General features: G+C 36.6%; 1 pseudogene; it reads right to left on the bottom strand.

Annotated features, from left to right (window-relative positions):
* Positions 1-842: 842 nt before the first annotated feature.
* Positions 843-15,583, bottom strand: LOC127154209 (interferon-induced very large GTPase 1-like; annotated as a pseudogene).
* Between the last annotated feature and the right edge of the window lie 1,331 nt (positions 15,584-16,914).

Here is a 16,914-nt window from a genome sequence, read left to right as displayed (position 1 = left end):
ATAATTACAGACAGGTGTGTTTGATCAGGAACTAGGCTCTGCAGGAAGGTAGACCTCCAGGAACAGGGTTGGGGACCCCTGGTTTAGTGTGTATCTAGTTGATTTATTATTATAATAATTTTATTATTATTATTTTATGAGGAAATACTCAAATAAAGTTCAGTGAACAATTCAGCCTTTCATATTTCTTTCTGTTTTCTGTTGCAGTGATCTCTTTATTGAATATAGTTTTTGTATAAATGTGTATAAAGATCACAGGTTACAGTCACATCAGTTCTGGTATGTTTGTTATACTCTCTGTGGCTCAAGACCACATAAACAGAACTAAGACAGAAACAAAAACACGTTTATTAAGATCACGCTTTATTAAGATAATTTATTAAGAAAATCAAAAGAAACAACACATCAATCAAGTGTGATGTCATCACAGAACTTTGGATGAAGCTTCATTATTTTTAATGCTTTATCAGGATTGTATCTTTGTTTCAAAAAGGCTTTAAGTTTACCTCACTATAACCAAGAATTGTGAAAAAGGTCCATATTCAGTATAGTTAATGTCCATTAATTACATGCAGACTCTTTGGTTTTTATATATGCCGTAACAATTAAACTTATGCTGACCTTTTTTTAAATTTAGCACCACATTTACACACATATATTTTATTCATTCATACAATGTTTTCAGTCTGTTATTAAAAACAAAAAAACAAAAAAAAAAAACAAAACATTTAGAATTTAGTCTGTCTTTAGCTTTGACAGATTGACTAATGATTAATCTTAAATAAAGTGTCATCAAACTATTTCAGCACATATAACACCAGTTTTCACAGTTTTGAAAAATAGTAATACATTACAATTTTACAAACTCGATTTAAACTGTGGACTATGAAACAAAGACCTACATGCAAGTCATTTAATTTAATAATTAAATATAGATTAAAAATTTTAATCGTATTCATCTAAACTCTCAATAGCTTGCTCTTTTGAGTACCGACTCCATTCATATGAAATCACATCCCACATGTGGAATGTTTTCTCAAAGTATTTTTCCAGATCTTCCTGAAATCTGTGCACAAACCACTTCCAATATGGCAGCTCTGAGAAATCAGGAGTGATGCTCCATTGTGCATAAACATTTCCTGCATTTCTGTATTCTCTGCACAGAAACCACTGACCTGTATAGAACATTTTGCTAGTTCTCACTAACGTTGAGCAAAAATCTGCACTGAGACACTCTGTTTCATCATAACAGCTACCAGTGAGTCCATCGACTCGATGGAAAGGAACACTGTGATCTCCAGAATGATTTTCTACAGTGTTGGTGCAGGTGGCTGAACAGAACGGACACTGAACCCAGCAGCACTGACAGAGATGATCAATCAAAATCTCATCTGGTCTGTCCTTCTGTTCCAGATTTTCTGGAAATGTCTCTGTGCTGAGTTTATGCTGTATTTCAGATGATACTGAACCAAGTAATTTGCCTATCACATCTTCTAAGAGACTGAAATCATCCACACCTTCATGACTTACTCCACTGAAGTCCTTTACAGAGAATATCAGGACATCTGAGAGCTGCAGTGTGAAATTTTCCAGCCACTTCTGAACATCTCCACTGGTGGTGTTGACCAGTGTAGTCGCTTTTTGAGCTGCTTCCATGATCTTTTGCTGCAGGAGTTCAATATTTGTCTTCATCTTGGGACAAACACTCACTTCAAACTTATCAGTGATGTACTGACTGACTTCATCTCTGATGAAACTCTTTAAATGGTCTTTGGGGCTGTTAAAGTATATAATGTACTTGTGAAAATCCTCCTGTTCTGCCAGAGTCTTAAGGATGTGTTTCTCTAGTTTACATCTGTTTCCATTTAGTGATTCACACTTAATTTGAATTTCATTAGTCAAATCTCTGGCAGTATCTTTGTAGACACTCTTTTGAATGGGCTCTTTCAATTTCTGACAGATGATCTCACCAAAAATGGCAGCTGATGTTGCACCTTGACAGTATTTCTGGAAAATACTATAGTACTCTTCACTCTTCTGTTCAAAATAGAAAACAGGATCATTTGCTTCCCTGAACCTTCTGTGTTGGTCAGTAATTACCTTGTTTTCTCTTTTACAGATAGAAATGACCAAATCCATGTAAAATTCCTTCTTGAACACATAGTTCCTGGATCCTTGCTCATAATTTGCTACTCTATCTTTTGATATAATCTGTGAGTGCCTGAATATAGGTTTTGTTGTAGCCCATCTTTGCAATGTTATATGACATGATCATTTTGTCTGCATGTTGAGCAATGTCATTGACTAAGGCTCTAATTTGGTTTCAGTCTCAGTGTAACTAAATGTCTGTTTAGCTGATCTGAAGGCATTTTTAGCATGTCCTGTAATTCCTCTGGGTTTTTTCATCTGTACATAATCTGAATAACATGGCACAGAGAAAATATCCTTGCTCTTCTTCCAGTCATTTAGACTGACACTATCATAATTACAAAGTTGTTTCATGTCATTTATTACATCAATGTTTTTTATTTGAGGAGTTTCTCTGGTAATCTTATTTACACAGTCTTTCCAAAAGGACTCAAACTCTTTTTTCAGGATTGCTTCATCATTTGCTTTGTCTTTGAGTTTTACTGCAAGTTCTTTGCTCTTTTCCAAGAGAGTATTTTCATAACGTGTCCTCTGAGCATCAATGTTTTTCTTCATTTCTCGCTGCTGTAGAATCTCATTTAATTTCTTTGTTGTTTCTCTAACAATGTTTTCCTGAAGATCTTTAATTTTAATGTAAAATGATCCTTTCCACTGTATCAGTATATCTTTGTCTTTGTCTTTATCAAAGAAATCTGACATTGATTCTTCTACTTCTTCACATTTTAAATGTAGTTCTCCTTGAAGGTCACTTTCTGAAACTCCATTAATTGTTTCATTTTCTATGTTGTTGTAGAGTTTGTTTTCTATATCCAGCATAGTTCTGCGGAGACTCCAGGACCACTTGCTGTATTCAGTCTCAAGTTTTCGATATGTTGCAATTTCCAGAGAATTTCTGAAGCTGAACACAAACCGTTCATTCAGTAAAGCCTCCCAGAGATCTTTAATACGATCTTTTAGACATGTTAGCTCTAAGCCATCTGAATTTGAGGCATGCTTAATAAATGTTGTCTTTAGCTCTTGGATGTTTTCACAGTATGATGGGTTTGGTGGTGCCATTGGTGGACTTCCCTCCCACAGCTGTGCAAAATATTTCACATCTTCCTGTATATCAAAAGTAATGACATCATTGAAACATTCTGCATCAAAGGCTTCATCTTTAGCAGCGAGTTTTGTCATTTCATCCAGTGTGTGCTGCAGCCGTCTTCTTCCCTCCATGTTTTTCTCTCCAGCTGTGATGTCTGAAACGTTCTGATGAACAAACATGCAGCTGGGATTTAGTCTGACCTTCTTCATCCTCATGAAAGCCTGAACAACAATCTGAAGAATGTCCTGCAGCTCTGATGGGTTTTCTCCAAAGATATTGATCAAGGTCAGATTACCAAGACCAACAACAAATGTGGCTATTTCGTTGTCCTGATGTCTTGTTGCTGACCTTCCAGATAGTTCTAGAGCACGGAGACCCTCAGTATCAACAACCAGAATAAAGTCAAACTTCAGCTGTTCTTTCATCTCCTCTGACACTCTGACCAGCTGCATGAAAGCTCCTCTGGTGCATCTACCAGCACTGACAGCAAACTGTAGCCCAAACATGGCGTTGAGCATAGTGGATTTTCCAGAGCTCTGAATCCCTAAAACTGACAGCACAAAGACTCTCTGGTCTCCCAGTTTCTTAATGAGTTCTTGGAGAACAGCAGTAACCCAGACCACAGGAACATGAGCAGCATCTCCATCCATCAGCTCCAGTGGAAATCCAGACATCATCATCTCTGCTGCAAGACTTGGAAGAGAAGAAAAATCACATGGCAGGCCTTCCTTGTTTTTATTCACTGATTTACATGATTCATAGATCTGACCAATCTCCCTCAAGATGTGCTCCAAGCCAAAGGTTGCAGCTTGAAGTTCTTTTGATATCTTTTCAAGTTCTGCATGTTCATTGGTCATCTGTTGCTCAGCTCTGACTTTTGACCATTTTTCATTGTACTTGTAATGTAGAGCAGAAAGGTCAGCTGAGGTGTGTTCATCCAGAAGGATTGAAAGCCATTTTAAAAAAAATGTCTTCTCAATTGTCATTCTCAGATTTTGAATTTATTTCTGTAATAAACAACTTCATGAACTCACCAATGTTCAGCATGTGCTGCTGTTCACGAATTTTCCTCATCTCTTGTTCCTGTTTTATTTCCACGTCTCTTTCATTTCTCTGAGATCGATGTAGTTCTTTGTTTTTATCACACCACTGATGCCACAGTTTCCCCTGACAGGGCAGAAATGATTCTTTGATTTGTGTCAGATTTTTATCCTTAAGTAAACTCATCATCTGCTGGGCTGCTTTTTTTCCTGTTCTGCAGTCATCGACATGTTCTTCATCTACTTTGATACCTGATTGTTTGGACACTTTTTTGGACACTTTTTCAAGACTGAAAATAGTAGATGATTCTGATGATGAGAACAAGATACATTCATTTATAACCTGTATGAGTTCTTCAGATGCATATGACTGATTTCTGTCTTTTAATCCAATTTTGTATTTTCCTTCTCTCATTTCAGTTACTCTAGATTTATCTTCAGTAAGAAGACAAATAAGTGGCTTCTTATCCCTGTACAGGTTTTGAATCATTTTTGCATTCTTGTCCTTCTGGTCAAGCTGTGGTAGAATAACAACATTGACTGAGGCCATTTCAGTGAGGATCTGCAGCTGTTTCTCATGGTCTCCTGCATCACCATGAAGGTTACAGAAAGCAACACACTGAGTGAATTTATCTGTGTCTTTCCCAGAGGGGCAGTACCAGGCGATCTCCACCACTCCATCCATCAGTACTTTGGTTTTGCTGCTGCCTGGGCAGTTCCTGTGGAAGAACGTGTTGTGTCTCTCATTGATCAGACTGTTCATTAGCTGAGATTTGGATGAAGTCAATGGGCCAGACCTGAAGAAAAACACCATAGGTGTTTCTGCCTTCCAGATTTGCTGGATTTTACTAATAGTTTCATTTTTGGCATCTTTCATCTTCCAGCTCTTGTTGATTTGTCTGAATGTCCAGAGAGGAAACTCAATCTCTTGTGTAAATGGATCAGGAACAAGCAGAGGCAGAGCGTACTGACACTGAGACAGTTTAGTCACCATCAGCTGCTTTAGGAAACTATCAGCACAATGAAACAGAGCCATCTGAACATCCATCAGGTGAATAGCATCTCTCCTGTTTGTTTCTTCAAGAATCAAAGATGCATCTTGGAAAATATCAGCATCACTCTCATCTAACGAGTCATTGTTTCTTTGATGTCTATCGTGCTGTGTGTCTATAGTTATAATGTATCTTGCCCTGTAATTCATCATCAGTATTTTTTGTAGGAAAGTCTTAATCAGTTCCTTTTCAGCACAAGACTTATGGGACTGTAATGAATGTGTAGTTAATTGAAGAACATCTGCAGCTTTTAGTTGGTTCCTTTGATCAAGATTTAATCTGTGAAATAGATGCTCTGTTTCTTCCCTCCTTCCATTTCCTTTGTTTTCATACAATCTTGACCCATCTATCGAACACTCTTCTACTATTGCCTGTAAAGTACACAGCACAATTAAAATCAGTTAGCTCAAAACATAACTTACATTTTATTGGAAAAAGATGGACCTTTTTTCGTCTTTGTGCATTTACATAGTCTCAGTAATTGTTGGCAAGAAACTTTAATGTCAACTATGCTTGTTAATGGGCCTCAGTTATGAAACTTGCATAATTATATGAGTAAATTCAGTGTAATTTGCCTGTAAAACAGACATCCCTAAAAACTCCTTTGGATTCACAAATGTCATCAGTTTTTGTAGTTAAACATGCATGTTGATGAATCCTGCCTAAGTACAACTAAAGTGCATCCAGAAAGTATTCACAGCTTTTCACTTTTTCCACATTTTATGTTACAGTCTAACATAATACCAAAATTGATTAAATTCATTATTTTAATCAAAATTCTACAAACAATACCCCATAATGACAATGTGAAAGAAGTTTGTTTGAAATCTTTGCAAATGTATAAAAATAAATAAATAAATAAATCACATGTACATAAGTATTCACAGCCTTTGCTCAATACTTACTTGTTGAAGCAATGTTGAAGCACCTTTGGCACAAATTACAGTCTCAAGTTTTTTAGAATATGATGCTACAAGCTTGGCACACTTATTTTTGGGCAGTTTCTTCCATTCTTTGCAGTACCTCTTAAGCTTCATCAGGTTGGATGGGGAGCGTCGGTCCACAGCCATTTTCAGATCTCTCCAGAGTTGTTCAGGAGGGTTCAATGCTGGGCTCTGGCTGGGCCACTCAAGGACATTCACAGAGTTGTCCCGTAGCCACTCCTTTGTTGGCTGTGTGCTAAGGGTTTGTTTTCCTGTTGAAATATAAATCGTCGCCCCAGTCTGAGGTCCCGAGCACTCTGGTGCAGGTTTTCATCAAGGATGTCTCTGTACATTTCTGCATTTGTCTTCTTCCTCGATCCTGACTAGTCTCCCAGTTCCTGCCACTGAAAAATATCCCAACAGCATGATGTTGCCACCACCATGCTTCATTGTAAGGATGGTATTGGCCCGGTGAAGAGCGGTGCCTAGTTTCCTCCAGACATGATGCTTGGCATTCAGGCCAAAAGTTCAATCTTTGTTTCATCAGACAAGAGAATTTTGTTTATCATGGTTTGAGAGTCTTTCAGGTCCCTCTTGGACTGTCATGTGCCTTTTACTGAGGAGTGGCTTCCGTCTGGCCATTCCACCATACAGGCCTGATTAGTGGAGGGTTGCAGAGATGGTTGTTCTACTGGAAAGTTCTCCTCTATTCACAGAGAAACGCTGGAGCTCTTTCAGAGTGACCATCGGGTTCTCGGTCAGCTCCCAGACTAAGGCCCTTTTCCCCCGATCACTCAGTTTGGCTGGGCAGCCCGCTCTAGGAAGAGTCCTGGTGGTTCCAAACTTCTACCATTTATGGATGATGGAGGCCACTGTGCTCATTGGGACCTTTCATGCTGCAGAAATTGTTCTATACCCTTCCCCAGATCTGTGCCTTGATACAATCCTGTCTCGGAGACAATTACTGACAATTTCTTGGACTTTACGGCTTGGTTTGTGCTCTGATATGCACTGTTAACTGTGGGACCTTATATAGACAAGTGTGTGCTTTTCCAAATCATGTCCAATCAACTGAATTTACCACAGGTGGACTCCAATCAAGTTGTAGAAACATCTCCAGGATGATCAGTGGAAAACAGGATGCACCTGAGCTGAATTTTGAGTGTCATGGCAAAGGCTGTGAATACTTATGTACATGTGATTTTTTTTTTTTAATACATTTGCAAATATTTCAAACAAACTTCTTTCACATTGACATTATGGGGTATTGATTGTAAAATGTGGAGGAAAATAATGAATTTAATCCATTTGTAATAAGACTTCAACATAACAAAATGTGGAAAAAATGAAGCACTGTGAACACTTTCTGGATGCAAGTTATGTGCCCAGGAATGCAGTGGAATCCTCTGGACTCCCTTCTCGGGTTTGGCTCCAGTATATTGCATAAATGCAAAAACACGAATAGGCCATATGCCTAACAATATAATATATAATATAATATATAATAATATTAAATTAAAGTGTGTGTTAATCAAAGTGTTTTGAACCAGCTAAAAAAATGCCAGGCACTCTACTGAAAATGCCCAGCTGATTTTCTAGCTGGTTGCTATGATTTGGAATATCTACAGCAAGAACATATTACTAGCATCTAATTTTAAAGATTATTTCTAAATATAAAAATGGAGTAACCAGTCATATTAACTTCTCGATTGTTGTTTAGTTGTTGTACAAGTAGGATGGTTGGTCGGTGTGGTATTTGTCCCACCCCTCCTCCATTGAATGGACAGCTGAGTAAAAAGTGATAGCGATGAGCGCTGAGTTTTACCCAAAGTTGAACAGTTTTCAGCTCAGCTTATATTATATTTCAAATATATCACATCGGAAAGGCATTTATTGTCAGGATCCTGCCCTGACAGTCATGTCTGTTCTGTCTTTGTTTAATGTGTCTTTGTTTGTCTTGTGTCTGAGCACATGGCTTTGTCTTTGTTTCTGTTGGCCATGTGCTCCTCTTGCCCTGCCTCCTTGTTTCCAGTTACCCCACCCCCTTGTTTAATCCTAGTGTAGTTCTCATTTACGTGATTGTGTCCACCTGATCTTCATGTTCCTGCTCCTTTATAGTGTGCTTCCTTGCCTCTTGTCTCTGCTGGTTTGTTGCGTTTATTCCTTGTGTGTAAAGGAAATTTCTTGTTAGTTAACTAGTTGTTCTAGTAGTGTTAAATTATTTTCTCCCAGTCAGTCTAGCTTTAGATTTAGTTCCTTTGTAGTTTATTAGGTTTTCTTGGCTTTTGCTATTTTGCTCTAGTTCCTGTTCCTGCCTTTATTTTTATTTATTTATTTTTTTGTTCTGGTTTTCTCAAGCCTCTAGTTTGGTTGCTTTCTTTATTTTGCCAGTTATTTTTTCAGTTATAGAGTTTTAGTGTTTGCCATTTTGGTTCATTCTTTTGCTTGGTTGCTTTCTGCAGTTTGAATCTATTTGTCTATTCCCCTCCTCCTAGTCATAGTGTGTAGTTAGTCTTATTTTGCTGCTTGTTGTTCTCTCTTGTGGTCTTGTTTTGTATGTTGTGTTATGTCCTATGTTTGTTCCTGTTCGGTGCCCTGATTCTCCCCCTGGCTGCTGTTCTCAAGGCCTGGCTCTGACTGGACTGGTTCCACTACAGCTCAAAGTATCAAGCCCAGGTTTCTCAAGCTGCTGCCTGATCTTCAGTGTTCTCATTGACTAGTGTTGCTCTAACCCTTTGTTCTCCAGTCAAGCATGGTCCAGGTCTGATTTCGGCAGGCCCCCCGTTCTCCAGCAGATTGCCCTTTCCTACTGTTTGGACTCTCACATCAGCCCTGTATATTCTTGTCTTGTCAATAAACCCCACTCACTTGATCATTCTGCATATGGGTCTTTTTCTTTAGCAAACTGCTGTGACAAACCCTGACATTTATTTTCAATAAAAAAGAAGGAAATAAAAAAAGTGGAAAATAAAGTATAGGGTAGGGTACAGGGAGGGTTTTATATTGTCCTAATAAGGTGACATCCATTTAATAATTTTAATTAAAATTATAATTTACACTCAAGACGTTATTATTGCATACTGTTTTATAATGTACTACAATACTGAGGTGCAGATAATTGCCACTATTTGCAATAAATATTACAAATAGCAGAAAATCCTGCTATTTTAACAGTGTAAATAGAATCTATATCTATTTGCACTTAGTTAAATACTGTAGCATATATCGCTAAGAAAATATGCTATTTTCACTTAGTGTAAATAGCATCTAATTGCTGCCCCAAAAAAAAAAAAATAATAATAATAATAAAAAACAGTGTAAACAAACTTGTGAAATATTATGGTAGTGCATCAAAATGCAGTGTCATCGGTTTGTTTAAAAAGAACACAGAACATTTTATGCACAATTTACACGTGGTAGGGTGAAGGTGTACATCAATTTTGTACCACATAAATATTATTAAAATATTTATTTTATTAATATATTTTATTAATATATTTATTTAAACATTTTCATGAATTCGAAAGTTGATGTTAGAGCGGCTTTACGAACAGTTTACTCAAACATTCATTCTACTTGTTTTTCATGTATGAGGCCCACTGTGTGTAGCCACTCCTTTGTTGGCTGTGTGCTTAAGGTTTGTTGTCCTGTTGAAATATGAATCGTCGCCCCAGTCTGAGGTCCCAAGCACTCTGGAGTGGGTTTTCATCAAGGATGAAAGGATCCTGACTAGTCTCCCAGTTCCTGCCACTGAAAAATATCCCACCACCATGCTTCATTGTAAGGATGGTATTGGCCCGGTGAAGAGCGGTGCCTAGTTTCCTCCAGACATGATGCTTGGCATTCAGGCCAAAAGTTCAATCTTTGTTTCATCAGACAAGAGAATTTTGTTTATCATGGTTTGAGAGTCTTTCAGGTCCCTCTTGGACTGTCATGTGCCTTTTACTGAGGAGTGGCTTCCGTCTGGCCATTCCACCATACAGGCCTGATTAGTGGAGGGTTGCAGAGATGGTTGTTCTACTGGAAAGTTCTCCTCTATTCACAGAGAAACGCTGGAGCTCTTTCAGAGTGACCATCGGGTTCTCGCTCAGCTCCCAGACTAAGGCCCTTTTCCCCCGATCACTCAGTTTGGCTGGGCAGCCCGCTCTAGGAAGAGTCCTGGTGGTTCCAAACTTCTACCATTTATGGATGATGGAGGCCACTGCGCTCATTGGGACCTTTAATGCTGCAGAAAATTTTCTGTACCCTTCCCCAGATCTGTACCTTGATACAATCCTGTCTCGGAGACAATTACAGACAATTCCTTGGACTTTATAACTTGGTTTGTGCTCTGACATGCACTGTTAACTGTGGGACCTTATATAAACAAGTGTGTGCTTTTCCAAATCATGTTTAATAAACCGAATTTACCACAGGTGGACTCCAATCAAGTTGTAGAAACATCTCCAGGATGATCAGTGGAAAACAGGATGCACCTGAGCTGAATTTTGAGTGTCATGGCAAAGGCTGTGAATACTTACATGTGATTTTTTCGTTTTTTATTTTAAATAAATTTGCAAAGATTTCATACAAACTTCTTTCACGCTGACATTATGGGGTATTTATTGTAAAATTTTGAGGAAAATAATGAATTTAATCCATTTGTAATAAGGTTTTAACACAATGAAATGTGGAAAAAATGAAGCACTGTGAACACTTTCTGGATACGCAGTGGAATCTTCTGGACTCCCTTCTCAAATTTGCCTCCAGTGTATTTCATAAATGCAAAAACACTAATAGGCCATATGCCTAACAATAAATATTCAATTAAAGTGTGTCCAAAGTATTTTGAACCAGTTTAAAAAAAAACAAAAAAAAAACAGGCACTTTACTGAAAATGGCTAGCTGGTGGCGCTTGAACACGCTTTGGTGGCACAGCGTTTTTTTTTTAGCTGATACGAAATAAAGGGAAGGGTGTAGGGAGGGCTTTATATTGTCCTAATAAGGTAACACCCATTTAATAATTTTAATTAAAATGATAATTTACACTCAATACGTTATTATTGCATACTGTTTTATAATGTACTACAATACTGAGATGCAGATAATTGCCACTATTTGCAATAAATATTGAAAATAATATTACAGAAAATTTTGCTATTTTCACTTAGTGTAAACAGAATCTATAGCTATTTGTACTTGGTGTAAATACTGATACTGTAGCATATATCACTGTGAAAATATACTATTTTCACTTAGTGTAAATAGCATCTAATTGCTGCTGAAAAAAACAAAAACAAAAAAAAAACAGGGTAAACAAACTTGTGAAATATTATAGTAGTGCATCAAAATGCAGTGTCATCGGTTTTGTTTAAAAAGAACACAGAACGTTTTATGCACAATTTACACATGGTAGGGAGAAGGTGTGCATTAATTTTGTACCACATACATATTATTAAAATATTAACATTTTCATGAAATCGAGAGTTTGTGTCAGAGCGGCTTTACGAACGTTTTACACAAACATTCATTCTGCTTGTGTTTCATGTTTGAGGTCCACTGTGTGTACAAAATTAGTTGTCTTTGGAAAGTAGTGAACATGACAGATAAAGTGTCCAAAACATATATTCAATATTAATATGTAGGTAATAATACATCTAAATAGGTAATACAATACATAGGTAATACATAAAAAAATACATCTAATAGGTAATACATCTAAAAGGGTTGATGCGCTAATGTGACAAAACATACCTAAGACAACTCTTTGAAGTACATTTCCTAGCAGCTAAATAACTCCAAAACCATAAAATGTCAAGTGAAACTATATAAGGAACCACTCAGTAAAAAAAATGAATGTCTACATTCATGGAATTTTTCTAACTTCTGTTTCTTGTTCTATTTTTACTCTAGACTCAACACTTACCCTATGTGTCTCTCTTGTCTCTGTTGTTAAGTTATAGCCCATATTCTTTGTGGGTTGGTCTTGTGATGGAACTGAAAAGGAGAGAGAAATATTAAATATTACATTTCTATAAAACATATCAACAGACAAAAACAAACTATAACATCCTTTTTTGTTGAAGACTGGTATCTAACTGTTTATTAGCCTATGGCAAATTATATATATATATATTATTTAGTTGCCTAACGTGAAAACTTCCAAGCATATGCAAGTGATTGTAGAGAGATTCCTCATTAAACGCTGAATTTGGATTCTAAATCTTGGCTTAACTGAATATCTGTTACAAGTACAGCTGGTGGACGTTTTAGAGTCAGGGCAAATAAACATGTCAGAGAACCAACATAACATCAATTAAACCAAATATGTATTCTTACCACTTTGTTGTGTTCTGTCTTCCCTCTGTCTTAACCCTATGTTGTACATCTCACTAGTGTAACACTGCTGTTTATTCTCAATAAACAGTTGCTCAATCCTGGTCATCAGGTCTTTCATCTCTGAAGGTTTGTTCATGTTCTTGCTGCAGGTGTGATATCTTCCACCACATTTCTCAATCAGCTGTTCCAGAGCAGAGTTTTTCTTCAGATCATCTATTATAGAGTCAGACTCTTCCTGGATTTCATAGGTGAAGAGAATCATCACAAATTGAAGAACTCTGTCACCAAATACTCTCTGAAGCCACTCAATGCCCATCTTATCAGTATCTGTTAACTGGCCCAGTCGGACAACAAAGACGAAGGCGATTATTTCATTTTCATCCACTAGTTGAGCAGTCAGGGAATCCAGATCAAGTGCAGTTTCATGTATGTCAATCAAGTTGATTTCTGAGACGTGATGTCCTGATATCTTCATCTGCAAAGGAACAGTCCTGGATATTGCTACATTTTTGATATTTGGTTGTAGTTCTCCTAGTAGAATATTGTCAGGGTGAAACTGGGCTGCAGCAGAGTTTCCAAATAACACAATGGTCAGACTGTGATCTAGAATAAACACAGAAGAACCATTCACAGTTTTATCAATGCACTGCAACATAAAAACAAGTTTCATTAAAGGGGTCATCGGATGCAAAGTTCACTTTTACATGTTGTTTGAACATTAATGTGTGTTGGCAGTGTATGTACACATCTACCCTATAATGAAAAAGTCCATGCAGTGGTTTTTAATTAATCTGTAAAAATAATATCTCCTTTTTCAAATCAAGCTATTCTCAGATGCCTGTCGGTGTGGTGTCACAGAGGCCGTTCCCACCATAGTTGATTGACATGAGCGTCTTACCTCAGACCCGCCCTACTTAAGCTGTAACAGTCCGACCTCCATTGTTTCGATGCCGAAGCAGGGATGTAAGTTAGACAAGAATATCTCTGATTGAGCGATGTTGAGTTGCTGGATGTAATAATGAACAACAGTGATCATCATTTATTCCCAACATCTGAGCCGCTAAAGATGCAGTGGATTACGTTTGTTTGTGAAGGGAATGCACCTCCTGATCTACATAAATGAGTCTATGTCTGCGCAAATCAATCATGATCCAGCTTCACCTACAGCAGAAGTGAGTATAAGGGTTTTTTATGAATCTCTGCAATCACCTTTCCTAACAACGTGCGAGTTAACGAGTTAGCAAGTTTAACGGCTAAATGTGGCTAAAATAAACAGGCTCGTCACTCCACAGAGAGAAGAGAGGGGTGGGGTAAGCAGAGTTCATTTGCATTTAAAGGAACAATCCATCAGAATGGGTTGATTTTGGCAGAGCTCATTTTGACAAGGTAAAAAGGGTGTTGTTTTACACTACCATTGAAATTTTTTAAACAAAGCGTATTATAGACTTTTCATTAAGACCCTAAAGAATCATATGAACTTGTGGAAAATGGGCATCCGATGACCCCTTTAAGCAATTCGAAAAATCTGATTTTGTTTGTTTGTTTTCTTACCCATACTGCTGATGACTTATCAGGTTTGGAGATACTCTTTTATTCTAGAAGCTGTTCATTATTCTGAAAAAGATTTAAAAATTTACATTTTTAAGTGTGCTAGAACATATAAGTAACATAAGAAAGTTGCTAGACAACTCACTTTATATTTAGCTGGTATTCACCATCTGAGTGATGTTAACACATAACTCCAGAGACTTGAACTCTTCCTGCTTATATAGGTGCAGATGCAGTCTAACAGGATTTACATAAACATATTCTCTTTAAAAACACCTGACTAACAAAAACAGTCCAACCATCTAAACTATTTGAATCCATGTCCATTTAACTTCCTATTTGTTGAAAAAAAAAAGATTCATTATACTGTGTTGATCTTTATTTAATCAGTAAAATGTGCTATAAAACCTAAATCTAAATATTGCTTTTTCATATTATACCAGTGTTGCTTATTGCATGGCTACTTGCCACATAATTAAATAACTGCACACAAAATATTGATTTTTAATATCTTATTAGCAAACAAAAAGCTTCTACAAATAAAATAGTTTCTAGCAAGTATGGTTCCAACTTCAGTCACCCGGATAAACCTGTGTTATCAGTTTCAACCAGTTGTTATCAGGGAATAACAAACACTGGACAGCAATTAAAAATCAAGTGTTCCAGATAGCAATAAGGAATAACTTATAAAATTCGTTCTAAAGCTATTAAAACCATAAAAACCTATGTCCTGAATTCCATTTACATTCTTGGCTAGTTGTTTCTGTTTCCTTATTGTGTGTCATGACTAACAAAAAGTAAAAATGTTTGTTCTCTTTTGCTATTGTTCATAATTTCACCAATCACTTACTACCTTAAAGACTTTTTAAACAAGTCACAAAGCAAAACAAACAACTATTCTGTGATATATTTGTAATAATTAGCTATAATAGACAGTATTTCATGACATTTCACGTTTTATTGTAAACTGATGATGAACAACACACTCCTGATAGGGCCACCTAGGGTTTAAGTCTTACTGGAGACTGGACACAGTAAATTTCAACAATAACTTTCCTCAAATAATAAAGTTAAGCAAATGTTGGAACTTTATTAACTGAGGAAAGCAGAACTTGGTGACAACTGGTAAACAGTTGTGAATGATGTCAATTTAACTCATTGTGTTGGTGACTTCACTTAAATTGCAGTAATTCATTTGGAAATGTACTACATTCTAACAGCGCTTAAACAACTTAAAATTTTCACTATTTCACTACAAAGTGTCATTTAATGATTAGGGAACAAAGCACTGTGTCGCTAATAAGAGATCGATTTTATTTTTACCGTGTCCTCCTCGTTGAAAGTGTCTCGCTGCCTCTTAAGTGGAGGTTTCCGAACGTTGACGCGCTTGCACAAAACACTGGTCCTCTCAACAGCCTCTTTCCTCCGGTCCTCTTTCTTTCTCGATATGCGTTCTTCTTGTTGTGTCATCAGACGCTACTCACGTACTGTTCCAGTTCAAAGTTTAGAGATATACCGATGTCTTTTTTTTTTGTTCCGCCTCTTTTTCGAGGATGCACCAGAAGGGAGACGGAGGTAGCTGCAGCCTGGAGCAATGGGCGTGCCGAAAGGTCTTTACAATTGGTTGCGAGTTTCCCCTTTAACATAAAGGCTGTTATCTTAAACGCTATTAATCTCTTTAATCTGTTTAAACAATAAATCCAACACAATTCTATAAACCAAAATCCCATTCTTTTACTGTAAAAATAGCGATCATGATATTAAAAATACTACTTTCGAATGTACCTTCGGAATTTCATTCTGAAAGGGCGCAGGTTACTGACGTCTTCACCACCGCGTGAAGTTCTTATAGTGCATCCATAATCAAAATAATTAATCAAAAACAAATTATAATTATTATTTTATGCATACAGGATCCCCCTGTTCATAAATTCGAAATATATTTTAGTGTTAGATTAGAATGCCATTGTATTAATTACACAGGATAGATTTTTTATATATAGAATCAATAATTTCTACTGTTTTTAACAATGCTTTACAGTTTTTCTGTACTTTTATTAAACGTGCATAGAAACTAAAAATGTTTTGCCTGATAAGGTTGATAAAACACAATAATAATAATAATAATAATAATAATAATAATAATAATAATAATAATAATAATCAGAAGAGCCAGTAGAGTAAGTAATGTTTTATAACATTCTGTTAAGTTGCATTAACCAATTTGGCAATTTTTGTCTACACTAAACAAACAAACAAACAAACAAACAAAAATAAATAAATAAATAATCCCACCAAATTCTTTAATACATCAATTTATTCATCCATGCTGTAGTAGCAATCCATAGAACGGAAGCCATCAAACACTCTGTCAGAATAAAATGCTGTGAAAACTCCCTTTTTTTTCTGATGCCATAGTATCCAGTATCCTTCTTCATACACAACATCCAGATGAATCTGTTTTAGCAGGTCTGATGGTAACTGGATTTTTAAAAAAAAAACATATACCCCTGGTTTCAAAGGCAAACCTTAAGCCTAGTCCCAGACTAAAATGCAAATCTGAGCTGTTTCAACTGAAAGAAACTTGCACTGACTGATCTTAAAATATATAAGTGCCTTTGTTTTGTCTCAAGATGCAGATTTTTTAAAGGCACGTTTATAAAAATTACTTAATTGAACTATGGCCTAATCCTGGTTTAGTCTAAGCCCTGTCTGTGAAACCAGGCCATAAAATGATAGATGACATTTTAAATGAGAAATTACAACAAAACTAGGTTAGAGAAATAGTTACAATATTAAAT

This window comes from Labeo rohita, chromosome 22 (assembly GCF_022985175.1).
Source record: "Labeo rohita strain BAU-BD-2019 chromosome 22, IGBB_LRoh.1.0, whole genome shotgun sequence".
Lineage (NCBI taxonomy): Eukaryota > Metazoa > Chordata > Actinopteri > Cypriniformes > Cyprinidae > Labeo > Labeo rohita.
The sequence above is the reverse complement of the archived record's forward strand: the minus strand, read 5'-3'. Positions and strand labels throughout refer to the sequence as shown.